We start from the raw sequence: 12814 nt of genomic DNA on the forward strand, positions 1-12814 counted from the left end.
AGGACAACGGCCGTTTCGCGTCTGATTACGCTTCGACTGGTCCACCAAATCGATTTTTCATTCACGGCAGTGCAGATTAAAGGCCGCTTTACACGCTGCGATATCGTGACCGATATCGCTAGCGTGCGTACCCGCCCCTATCGGTTGTGCGACACAGGAAAATCGCTGCCCGTGGCGCACAACATCGCGCGGACCGTAACACTACTTACCTGCCTAGCAACGTCGCTGTGACCGGCAAACTGCCTCCTTTCTAAGGGGCGGTTCGTTTAGCGTCACAGCGACATCACAATAGAAGCGAAGGGGTGGAAATGAGCGGGACGTAACATCCCGCCCACCTCCTTCCTTCCTCATTGCGGGCGGCCGCAGGTAAGGTGATGTTCCTCGTTCCTGCGGTGTCACACATAGAGATGTGTGCTGCCGCAGTATTGAGGCACTACATCGCTAGCTGCAGCAGCAGCGATAATCGAGAATAGGGCATGTCACCGATGAGCGATTTTGAACGTTTTTGCGATGATTCAAAATGGCTCATAAGAGTCACATGCAACGACATCGCTAAAGCGTCCGGATGTGCGTCACAAATTCGGTGACCCCAATGAGATCGCTTGTGCGATGTCGCAGCGTGTAAAGTGGCCTTTACTCATTCTCTTCCTCTTCAGCGTTTACTTCCACATGGGGCTGCTGCGGCCATTTCCATGCTTGGATTTTTTTTTATATAACACCAGGATAAGATTTTATTTTCACTTTTTATTGTCTCTGCAGTTATTTTGACGGTATTGATCAAACGTTAATAAACTTGCAATATGCACAGTATGTGTTATTGGTGTTTGATGGAGTAACTGTACATGCTTCAGAGGTTTGTATTTTGACACCTACTAGGCTAAATGCAGATTCAGTTTTTGGTACAGTTGTTCACATTTTCCAAGTTATGTTCTTGTACTTCTGAACGCTTCATGAGTTCCTGTCATTCCTATATGCAGCCACAAGAGGGAGCCCTCATCACATCTCTTTCTATTAGAGACCAGTAATACAAAATGTTATTGTGGTTCTGTGTTAGCCAGAAAAATCGATATAAATACTTTTATGCCCAAAAATGACAAAAGTATTCTAGGAGTGATACCTTTATTGGCTAACCAGGAACGTTATATATGTGAGTTTTCAGAGCACTGAGGTGTCTTCAAGGTTTACAAATGAGTTACTTAGACAAGGGCACAATATTTAAGAAATATTACTGCAGAACATTCGTCCATGGGAAAGATGGGGTTAAGCCTCCTAAAAATAAGCCAAGGAAATCCAATTAAAGGGATTGTGTAACATAAGAAAAGCTGCATACATCGTAAATAAATACTTTTCTAATTTAAATGTATTAAAAATGATGTCTCATTTACAATAGAGAGCCATTGATAACCTGTCTCCTCCTTACATCTGTGACCTAGTCTCCCAGTACTTACCTGCACACAACCTTCGATCCTCACAAGATCTCAGTCTCTCTTATCTCCTCTTCCCACAATCGCATACAAGATTTTTCCCATGCTTCCCCCATACTCTGGAACGCTCTACCCCACTATATTAGTCTCTCGCCTACTGTGGAAAGCGTGATAAGGAACCTGAAGACCAACCTCTTCCGACAAGCCTATGTGATGCCCCTGAACTAGTCCAATCTCTTTTGGTGCTGAGCTCAAACCCCCATGGTCCTGGGATCCTACCCTTTGGTATTGCTCCATCAGCATTCAAATCCTAACCACACCTCACACCACACCCTGTCAGGCACACCAGTGGGTGGTCCAGTTGGAACAGGGCCACCCGCCTAGGGGTCAAACAGATGGGTGGGAGTGGTTGAGTCAGTTGAATGGTAGGCCTGGTAAACCAAGGTGCTGGTGGCCAGCCGCCACTGCCGGTTGTACTCTGGTCACCCCACCTGGGCTATTGGTCACCATCTCTTCCTCTGCACTGGTTGTGGTTGTGTGTTTGGACTTCCCGGTGTAGAAAAAGGAAGTCCGCTCCCGGCTTTCTGTGTGCCTGAGGAGCCATGCCCGCTGACGCTGACCCGTGGGATCTATGGGCCCTGGCGGTTGCCCTATCCCTATCTGTGGGTTGTTGTCTGCTTTCGGGGCTTTGGTTGGGACAGGACCTGTAATCCTGCCCTCAATCGGTTGATTAGCTAGGCCGTTGGTTCCGGTCCTGGCTTCAGGGTCCGAGTACCCCCTTCTGTGCACGGTTTCCGGTCGGGTCTCCGGTGTCGGTACCGACGGGCTCAACCCTGCTCCGGTCCTCCTTCGATCTGCCAAGCCGTCTTCCAGTCTCCTGCTGACGGAGACCACCGTCTGCCACCTAGCCAAGGTACCAGGGCTCCGACTCTGGTACCGTTCAACTTGAAGTTCTCCTCCACTGGCGCTACACCTAGCTCCAGCCCACACTCCTCTCAACTTGAACTCCAACTTCATCTGTTTGTTTTCCCGCCCTGGGCTGTCTAGACCCCTAGGTGGGTGTTCCCTAACCGCCTGGTCCCGCCCTCTGGTGTGCCTGTCTTGCCATGAGGGGGGTGACTAGGGTTTCAGGTCGGCTGTATGTGACCTAGGTGAGGGAAGGTGTTATGCAGGGGCCTATTGTGTGACTACCTGGTTCAGGGCATCACACTAAGAAAACATGAAAATAAATATTTGAAAAATATGAGTTACTTAGCAAATAAAGGGGGCCAAATTTACTTGTGCCAAAATACCAATACCATGTCAAGGTGTAACTCTCATCTGGGTCCTACTCTAAATGCTATGCCTCTCTTGTCCAAACTGAACTATTATATGGCCTTTTTATAGAACCTGAAAAAGGAAAATTAAAAACACCAGAAATAACTGGGAGGAGTGGACAAACAAAGAACATGGCTCCATAATACAAACTAGAAAACATTGGCGGCACTTCCTAATCTTAAGGCCCTGTCACACACAGAGATAAATCTGTGGCAGATCTGTGGTTGCAGTGAAATTGTGGACAGTCAGTGCCAGGTTTGCGGCTGTGTTCAAATGGAACAATTTGTCCATGATTTCACTGCAACCACAGATCTGCCAAAGATTTATCTCTGTGTGTGACGGGGCCTTTATAGTCTGAACTAGTGCATACTGAACATGACATACAATATTCAAAAATAGCAGTTGCACTCAAGTAAAGGGAAGGAGAAAAAACAAGAATGTAAATGGTGAATATTGGAATGTGAATACACATGACCCTGGAATTGTTGACTCCGGTCTTTCCATACTCCACCCCTCCTTTCCCAATTCTTATCTAAAATGACTGCACAGACACCAATTTTTCTTTGGATAATTTTGGCCATAGCAGCCATTTTATTGAACAGAAATATATAACAAATAAAAACATTGCAATATGGTAGGGTCCTTGAAGCTACAAACCCTGGTGATTCCTACCAACCGAACCATAAACACCAACTTGCCCCCAGCCGTTACCCACACTGGCTCAGGAGCACCAAACGGTAAGGGTTAATCCTCTGTTAACCCAAACCACCCCCAGGGACCCCGACATACCCCGTCGGGAATCCCCACAAAATCACCAGGTGACCAGCCATTCTGCCAATGAGGGGATCCATACCCAGATGGATTCCCCGAACCAATTTTTTAACCAACTTCAAGGACCCCCCAATAAAAAACCGCCACAACGAGGGCACCTTGATAACCTTCAAGTGCCTGAGACCCCCCGCAACCGCAGCGCCCTCTCGATACCTCCTTGCAGGCCGAGGGCCCATAAATCAATCCCCACCGCATTTAAGTGCACCCCGTCTGCCAACCAGAATTCCTCATCCGTCCTTTCCAACTCAACGTGCCTTATCGCAATTCCCCCATTACGAGTAACAAACTTCGAAATCGCCCTATTCACTTTTGCCCGCGCCTTATTCAACCTATCGACCGACCGCGCTTTTCGCCAACACCTTCTCGCCACCATCTCGGACCAAACTACAGTTAGCTGTGGAAATGACACCCATAACCGCAATAAATCATGCTTGATGTCTTTTATCAAAATTCGAAAAGGACGCCCCCCCAGATCATTTCCCCCGACATGTAAGACCAAAACGTCGGGAGGCCTGTCTAAATGGGCATACCTATTCACCTCTTGCAATACCCTGCTCCACCCCAAACCCCTAATCCCCAACCAACGTACAAGAGCCCTATCCCTTTCAAAACCTAGTTGTCTCCCGTTTCTTCTTGCATCCGCTCGCTGGGCTCCCCAGTATACATAAGAATGGCCCAGGATCCAAACCAGATATGGGGGGGGGTGTTTCTGTAATACAAAATGTACAAACAAACAACCAATCAGTTTCCTTATTCCCCAACTTGAAAAAACACCCAGTCCACCCCCCCACCCCCCCCCCTCGCAGCCGCAGAACCCCCCGCTCAATTGCCGACGACCGCCTGTGGACGGACATACAACTTAAAACGCTGCGACTTCCACCTACCAATCCGCTTCACAGTCTCTTCCGGCAAACCACACATAGCGGCCTCTGTCGCTGCCCCAATGCGAAAAGAATGTGACTCAAACGACCTCGGATCTAACCCCAAAGACTTCAAACATGCCCTAAAAACACTTACAAATTGGTATCTAGATAAAAAAGACCCGTCCTCATGACACAACAAGGGGCCATTGACCTGCGGGCGAATCCTTCCAAAGTTCCCGAAACACTTGAGCGGGCACATCTCCGATGCCATAACCACACCCAAGCGAACTCGCCTACCCACACCTCTTTGATCTGTCTTCGATCTCCGAATCCAGAATTCGATCCCGCCTTCCACGACGATAATATCACCACGACCCAGGCCCCCGGGAGAAGTCTTACTGGGCGATACCAATTCCCCAATCCGCAACGCCCCAAAAAACGCCAAGGAAAACGCTAACCGGAACAAACTCACCTCAAACGGCGATATACAAACCCCCCGCAATGCCCTACCCAACTGCTCCAATAAGCTAAATGATACAGGACGTCTACCATCCAGCGGCTTGCATCGTTTCCGAAATCCCTTCAAGGCCTGAACCACCCAAAAACTCTTAGTCAAATCCTGTAAACCCCGCAACCGAAAACCAAATGCTAATCCCGCCATAAAGCGATTCACCTTCGCAACTGACCATCCTGTAACCGCTGCCTCCCCCAACCTTTCCAACAGTACTCCCAACTGATCTCCCTCAGCAGACCCACAACCCTGTAACCACTGCTCCCACAAACTCCATGCCGCCTGATACGCCTTCCATGTGGTACCCGACAGAGACGCCCGAATCAGTGGTCCTACTGCCTGCAGACCACGTTCCAAAGCTGTACCGGACACTCCAAGCCGCTGGCCTCTGCCTCTGGCGCGCAAACCCGGAACCGATCCCACTGAAAACGAGAGAGGGAATCGGCTATTAGGTTCTGAACACCTGGCACATGAGCTGCCGTAACGTACGCATTGATTTGCAAGCAAACCACAACCAGCTCCCGTAACACCCGAATAACTGGAGGGGATGATGCTGAAAACTTGTTAATGGCCAGCACTACCCCCATATTGTCACAATTAAAGCGAATCTTCTTGTTCGCCAAATGTTCCCTCCACAGATGAAGTGCCACCAATATCGGAAAAATTTCCAAAAGCGCCACGTTCCTCGTCAAGCCTTCATCAACCCACCTATCAGGCCACCGTTCCGCACACCACTGACCCTGAAAGAAAGCCCCAAAACCTGAGCTGCCCGCCGCATCAGTAAACAGTTCCAAATCAAAATTGTCCTTTACGTCCTCCATCAGCAGCGAACGACCGTTGTAATGCTCCAAAAACTGACCCCAAACTGCTAAGTCCGCTCTGTGTTCCGCCGATAAACGAACGTAATGGTGCGGAGCAAGCACCCCCGCCGTGGCACCAGCCAGTCGGCGCGAAAAAATTCGCCCCATTGGCATTACCCGACACGCAAAGTTAAGCTTTCCCAATAAAGACTGAACCTCCCTTAATTGCAATTTCTTCACACGCCGTGCCCTTGCCACTTCGTCTTTTAGCCCGTTGACCTTTTCCTCAGGAAGCCGAACTTCCCAAGCCACGGAATCAATCACAATACCAAGAAAACTTATGCAAGTCGTCGGCCCCGTCGTTTTCTCAGGTGCTAAAGGCACCCCAAAATAAGCCGAAACCCACTCCATTGCCGCTAAAATCCCGGCACACTGCGCCGAGTCAGCCGGACCTACACACAAAAAATCATCCAGGTAATGTACCACTGATGACCAACCCGAAACGTCCCGAACAACCCATTCCAAAAACGAACTAAAAGTCTCGAAAAATGCGCACGAAATCGAACACCCCATGGGCAAACAACGATCTACAAAATAGCCACCCTCCCAACAACAACCCAGCAGCCTAACACAATCCGGATGCACCGGCAATAGCCGAAAAGCCGATTCAATATCAGTCTTAGCCAACAGCGCCCCCCTCCCACATCTCTTTACCCACTTTGTAGCCTCATCAAACGACGTATATACCACTGAGCACAGCTCAGCAGGTATTCCATCATTCACCGACCTGCCTCTTGGATAAGACAAATGGTGAATAAGCTGGAATTTCCCTGGTTCCTTTTTCGGCACCACTCCCAATGGCGACACCACCAAGTCGGGGAAAAGGAAGGGCCCCAACGCCACCTCCTTCCTTAATTTTTCCGCCACAACCGCGGCATGCTGGTATGCAGAAACAAGATTCCTGGTTGCCCCCGGAACTTCAAAAACGGGGGCAGGAATCCTGAAATCCTCCCCAAAACCCAACCGCAAAACTTCCGCCTTTTCCCGATCTGGGTACCTATTTAGGTACGGAAGCATCGCGACTAACTTCACTGGCGTCAGACCCTTGGGTATGAGAGCCGCCGGGTTTGGGTTTCCCCTTCTTGAAGCATTTAGATGCTCCGTGGGATGTACCGTTACAATGGGTGCATAGGTGCTTAAATCGGCACGTGGCCCCAAACTTGCACTGCCCGTCGTTGAATTGCCAGCATAGACCTGGCTTCTGCGATCCCGCCTGACCCTGCTGACCACTGGTCCCCTGATTTCCCGACTGGCCGGAAGTCCCGGCCCCGCCTTGAAAGGGCTGGCCATACCTAGCCGGTGCCATGACCCGCAACCATAACCCTATATCTTTTTGATCCCAACGTATAGATGGGCGTACGGCCTTCCTCTGACGAAATTGTTCGTCATACCGAAGCCACGTCTGCCCCCCGTACACCCTGTAAGCCTCACCTATCGAATCCATGTAACAAAATAGATGAGAACAATTCTCCGGCGCCTTTTCGCCTATCACACTCGCCAAAATAGCGAAGGCTTGCAACCAATTGGTAAACGTCTGAGGGATCAAGCGCCACCGCCGCTTTTCCTCATCCTTTTTCTTACTATCCTCCTTTTTTCCTTTATCCAAGTTAAATTTTGCCAAAGGAAGGAGGGAGAAGATCTCGACATATTCGTCCTTCCAGATCTTTTCCCTCACCTCCTTCTTAAGGTGCGAACCTAAGGGGCCCTCAAAGCATACATAAACCTCCCCACGCGCCCTATCATCTAAATGAATCCTGTCCTCCTTATCCTTTTCCGTCTGGACCGACACCGAAACCGGGGAAGAAATACCCGCAACCACGGACTCACTAACCTCCAGAATGGGCGGATTAACCCACGCCCCCACCGGCGCCGGGGGTTCCCTTGGACCCCCAATTCGCTCCAGCAACGAACGCACGCAACCTAACAGCTCTCCCAGCTCCCCACCCCCCGACGCATACCCACCAACACCGACCGGTACCCCTGGACTTAATCCCGTCTGATCTACCCCTCCCCCTACGTTCCGATCCCGGTTAAGCTGAGGAGACAGACACGACACAGAAGCATACTCACCGGGCTGCACTAGGGAAGAGGCCCCGCCAGCCGGACCACCTGATTCCTGACGTCCATCCACACGATCCGCAGCTTCTTGGCTCCTCCCACCGGATTCCCCGCTGTTGGCCCATGCCGCCGCAAGGCCGGAAGACACCTCCGACCCTGTAATACGGGCCTGACGTCCGTCCTGCCAGCCGTCCGCCCCAGAGAGCTGCCTGCGTTCCTCCACACCTTGCCAGTGCAGCTCTCCAGTGCTCCTCCAGGGGGCCCCGTCTTCAATCCGGGCCTCTGCTGCTGTAGGCCCTGCGCTCCAGGCCCGGTGCACCACAGATCCCAGCATCCGCGCTCCGCCCCCTCTGCTGGGGCCCGCCTGCTCCTCCATTCTGTCCTGCTGACAGGGCTCAGGGCGCAGGGCAGGCACATCGCCCACACGCCCCGCCGCAGCGCCGAGATCCCTCGCTGTCCGGGCAGTAGCAGACCCTGCCTCCAGCTCCAGCAGAGGCCTGCTAACCGCCGCTGGGCCCAGCCGCACAATAGAATTCCTCCCAGGCCGGGGCGCACTGGACCTCTTTGCTCGCGGCGCCCGGCCTGGAGGGTCCCTGGAGGGGCTTCTGCAGCGACGCTGGGCCCGGGGAGGCAGGTCAGGAGAAAACCGCTGCGGCGGTTTGGACCTACGGGGGCGCCGCTCCTGCAGGGGGGAAGACCCTGCCGCCTCCAGCCTCCCACCGATGATCCCTGCCACCGTATCCTGCAGCCAGCCAGGGGGATGATCGCCGGCCGCCGCTCTGAGCTGCTCCAGGAGCTGATCCACCGATGCCATAGCAGGTGAGGTAGGGGTACAGGGACTGTCACTTCTGTCCCCAAGAGCGGGAAATGTGCCGCTCCTCCCCCTCCTCATTGTTTTATTTTAAAAACGGGCTCGCTCTCTCCCCCTCCCCTCATGACACCTTGACCTCCCCACCAATCAAGTGTCATGAGGGCCTCCGCAAATGCCCCGGGGGGAGGGGGGGGCAATGCTCCGTCCCTTCTTTACTGCTAAGAAAACATGAAACATGAAAACCAGTCATTTCAGGTGTTTTTAATTTTCCTTTTGCAGGTTCTATTCTAGCCCATATAATAGTTCAGTTTGGACAAGAGAGGCATAAAAATTAGAGTAGGACCCAGATGAGAGTTACACCCTGATCTCGGCACAAGTAAATTTGGCCACCTTTATTTGCTAAGTAACTCATATTTCTTCAAAGAATTTTTTCATGTTTTTTTTAGCAGTAATGCGTATTCATATCCCAATGCTCACCATCTACATTCTTGTTTTTTCTCCTTCCTTTTGCTTGAGTGCAACTGTTAGGGCTGCTTCTCACTTGCGAGTTTCTCGCAGTAGAGCAATGCAAGAAAATCTCGCATTGGAATCGGACACATGTTAGTGAATGATTCAGCTCTCATCTGCGATTTTTTTCTCAGTCCAAATCGGACTGAGAAAAAAATCGCAGCATGCTGCTTTTTTGCGAGTTTCTACTGCGAGTTTCTCCAATGCAAGTCTATGGGAGCGTGTAAAAAATCGGATGTCACGGGACGGCACTCACACCATCCTAGTGACATCCGATTTTCTAAATACATTTCTCGCATGTTTCCTAAAACACTGGAAACGAGCGATGTCTCCCAATGTCTGTCAATCACTATTCTCTGTCAGTCGGTCTCTCCCTCTCGGTCTCTATTCTCTCTCTGTCGGTCCGTCACTATCTCTGTCCCTCTCTCACAGTCTGTCGGTCAGTTTCCCCCCCTCTCTCATACTTACCGTTCCCCGATCTATGGCGCGGCGCTGCACGGCTGTCACACTGCTGCGGCGGATTTTACTATTTTGAAAAAGCCGGCCGCTCATTAAACAATCTCGTATTCCCTGCTTTCCCCACCCACAGGCGCCTATGATTGGTTGCAGTGAGACACGCCCCCACGCTGAGTGACAGGTGTCTCACTGCACCCAATCACAGCAGCCGGTGGGCGGGTCTATACTGTGCAGTGAAATAAATAATTAAATTATTAAAAAAAATGGCGTGCGGTCCCCCCCAATTTTAATACCAGCCAGATAAAGCCATACGTACATATCTGCTGAGGTGTCACTGAGGTTAATCGCTGTCACCGCTGTATCCAGTGACAGCGGGTAACCTCAGTGACAGCTCAGCTGATCGCGCTACTCACCTCAGTTGCTGCTTGGAGGTGACCGGAGCGGTGGTGTCTTCTGCAGCTCCTGTCACCTTGATGCTGGAAGCGACGCTGGAGCATCCTGGATTACGCCGGACATGGAGGGCTTTTTGGGGCTTATTAAATTGGTAATGAGGGAATTTGTTTGTGTTTTTTATTTCTAATAAATGATTTTTTCAAGTGTGTGTGTGTGTATTTACTGTAACTTACAGATTAATCATGGAGGGTGTCTCATAGACGCCTGACATGATTAATCTAGGACTTATTGGCAGCTATGGGCTGCCATTAACTCCTTATTACCCCGATTTGCCAACGCACCAGGGCAAATCGGGAAGAGCCGGGTACAGTCCCAGAACTGTCGCATATAATGTATGCGGCAATTCTGGGCGGCTGTTGGCTGATATTGTTAGGCTGGGGGGCTCCCCATAACGTGGAGCTCCCCATCCTGAGAATACCAACCTTCAGCCGTATGGCTTTATCTGGCTGGTATTAAAATTGGGGGGGACCGCACGCCATTTTTTTTAATAATTTAATTATTTATTTCACAGCACAGTATAGACCCGCCCACCGGCTGCTGTGATTGGGTGCAGTGTGACACCTGTCACTGAGCGTGGGGGCGTGTCTCACTGCAACCAATCATAGGCGCCTGTGGGCGGGGAAAGCAGGGAATACGAGATTGTTTAATGAGCGGCCGGCTTTTTCAAAATAGTAAAAGCCGCCGGAGCAGTGAGAAAGCCGTGCAGCGCGGCGCCGGGGATCGGTGAGTATGAGAGAGGGCTGCTAACTTCAGTCACTCAGGGGATTAGCGGTCACCGGTGAGCCCTTCACTGGTGACCGCTAATCAGGACGCGGCACAGACAGAGCCGCAGCATGACAATGAAATCGGGTTAAGTTCACCCGAGTTCATTCTGACAGTGCGGCTCTGTCTGTGTCTGCTGTCATCTGCCGTTCAGCTCTGCTACATGGCTGTCTGTGTCTGCTGTCAGCGGCCATGTAGCAGCGCTGAATGGCAGATGACATAGTAAAAAATACGCATTACACACGCATTACACACGCATTACACACGCTAGTAAAATCTGAGAAATAGCATCGCACTTGCGTTGCACTCGCACCTAACGTGAACTAAAATCAGCCGAGTTTTTTTCAGCCCAGTCGGACCGATTTTACTCGCATAGATGTGTTTCCACCCTTATTTTTGAATAACCACCCATGACGTATACATGCGTGTGTTATCTGTGTGTATAAATGTGTGTGCACACTCTCTGTTTACATATGTTTATGTGGCGCCCTGGACAAGCCAGGGGCCACAGGTAACAACACACACACACACACACACCCACCCCCAGCAGTTCACAGCAGACATCCCCAGTGAGACCTGATTTCTTCCTCGGGCTCAGACAGACACACCAGGTGGGCGGAGTCAGGAGATGGAGACGCCCACCCAGGAGTTTAGCTGGCCTGAGGCAGGAAACAAGGGCAGACAAGTTCAGGCAGAGGAAGAGAGAGGAGGTCTGCAGAGAGGCAGACATAGCCAGGGGCCTAGGTTGGAGCCTAGGGCCCTCGTACAGAAAGTCAGGCAGATGGTAGTGGCCATCTGCAGGGAGCCGGGAAGACAGTTGGTGGAACCGTAGGTAGCCGGGGCTGGGCGGTGGCCCACCGGTACTGAACCGGGGAGCCAGTTGGAAACCGGAGCGCAGGAGGAGTGTACGGAAGGTGCAGGAAAGGACTTACATTACCAACCTGGGGTCAGGGGAAAACACCGCAGCGTCTGTGGGACCCGTCCATCCAGCCGAGTGTTTTACCAAGAACTGTGTCCTGATTTTTGGCTGAGTGAGTACCACCGTGCCGTGCGGCACAGCGCTGCCCCCGCGACCCTGCACCTCACCAGGCCCCGCAACCCGCCTGCCATCCATCCCTACCTACCCCATCACCGGGCCCCGGGACAGCCAACCCCCTACCCACGGAGGGGAGAACTACCAACAACGCTGCTCCCTGTCATCGCTCCCGGGATCCCCGTCCAGAGCAGCGGTGGTGTCACAACCTCACCACAACTGTTGGTGGCGTCACAGACAATTTCCCTTACCTAATCCCCTTTTACTGTGGAGCCTGGGATCACAGACCGGGTCACGCCACCGTGATACCCACAGAAGCGACCTCGTGGCCCGGATCTGAGTACCCCTTATCCACGGGCGACACATTTGGCGTCACGAACAGGATCCTAACGCTCTGCCGTTTGGTAGAGGTGCGCCTTGTTACCGCCGGAGGTGTCCGGCCGAAAATTTGCAAAGCCGCCATCTTGGGCGCGAAAAATTTCCCGCTCGAGCGACTTCCCCGAGCAGGAAAGGCGCGAAAGTGGAGCCCCGCCCCCTGAAGAAGGAAGTGCTAAAAAAAAAAAAACTAAGGGGGACGGGATGGCGTCTGGCCGCATGTGAGCGCGGCTATGGAAGCAGGGACGGCAGGACCCTGCGGCCATTTACTGGTTCCTGGAAGAGACCGCTGCACGAGATGTCCCGTCCGTCCGGCACCACTGAAACCTTAGTGCCCGCGGCCAACACCCCGACCGACCCGTTACCCCTGTCACCGGCAGCACAGCTCGCAGCGTCTGTGAGGAAGGGCCCAGGCCTTACCATCGTCACCGCCCTGCCACCGGTCCCGGCTTCCATCCCAGCCGCACCGCCAATGACGACGGCCCCGGAAGTCCGCCCGGCCGTGACGGAGATGACGACGGCTCCGGCAGTCCGCCCGGCCGCAACGGCAGCG

This window comes from Anomaloglossus baeobatrachus, chromosome 1, assembly GCF_048569485.1.
Source record: "Anomaloglossus baeobatrachus isolate aAnoBae1 chromosome 1, aAnoBae1.hap1, whole genome shotgun sequence".
Classification (NCBI taxonomy): domain Eukaryota; kingdom Metazoa; phylum Chordata; class Amphibia; order Anura; family Aromobatidae; genus Anomaloglossus; species Anomaloglossus baeobatrachus.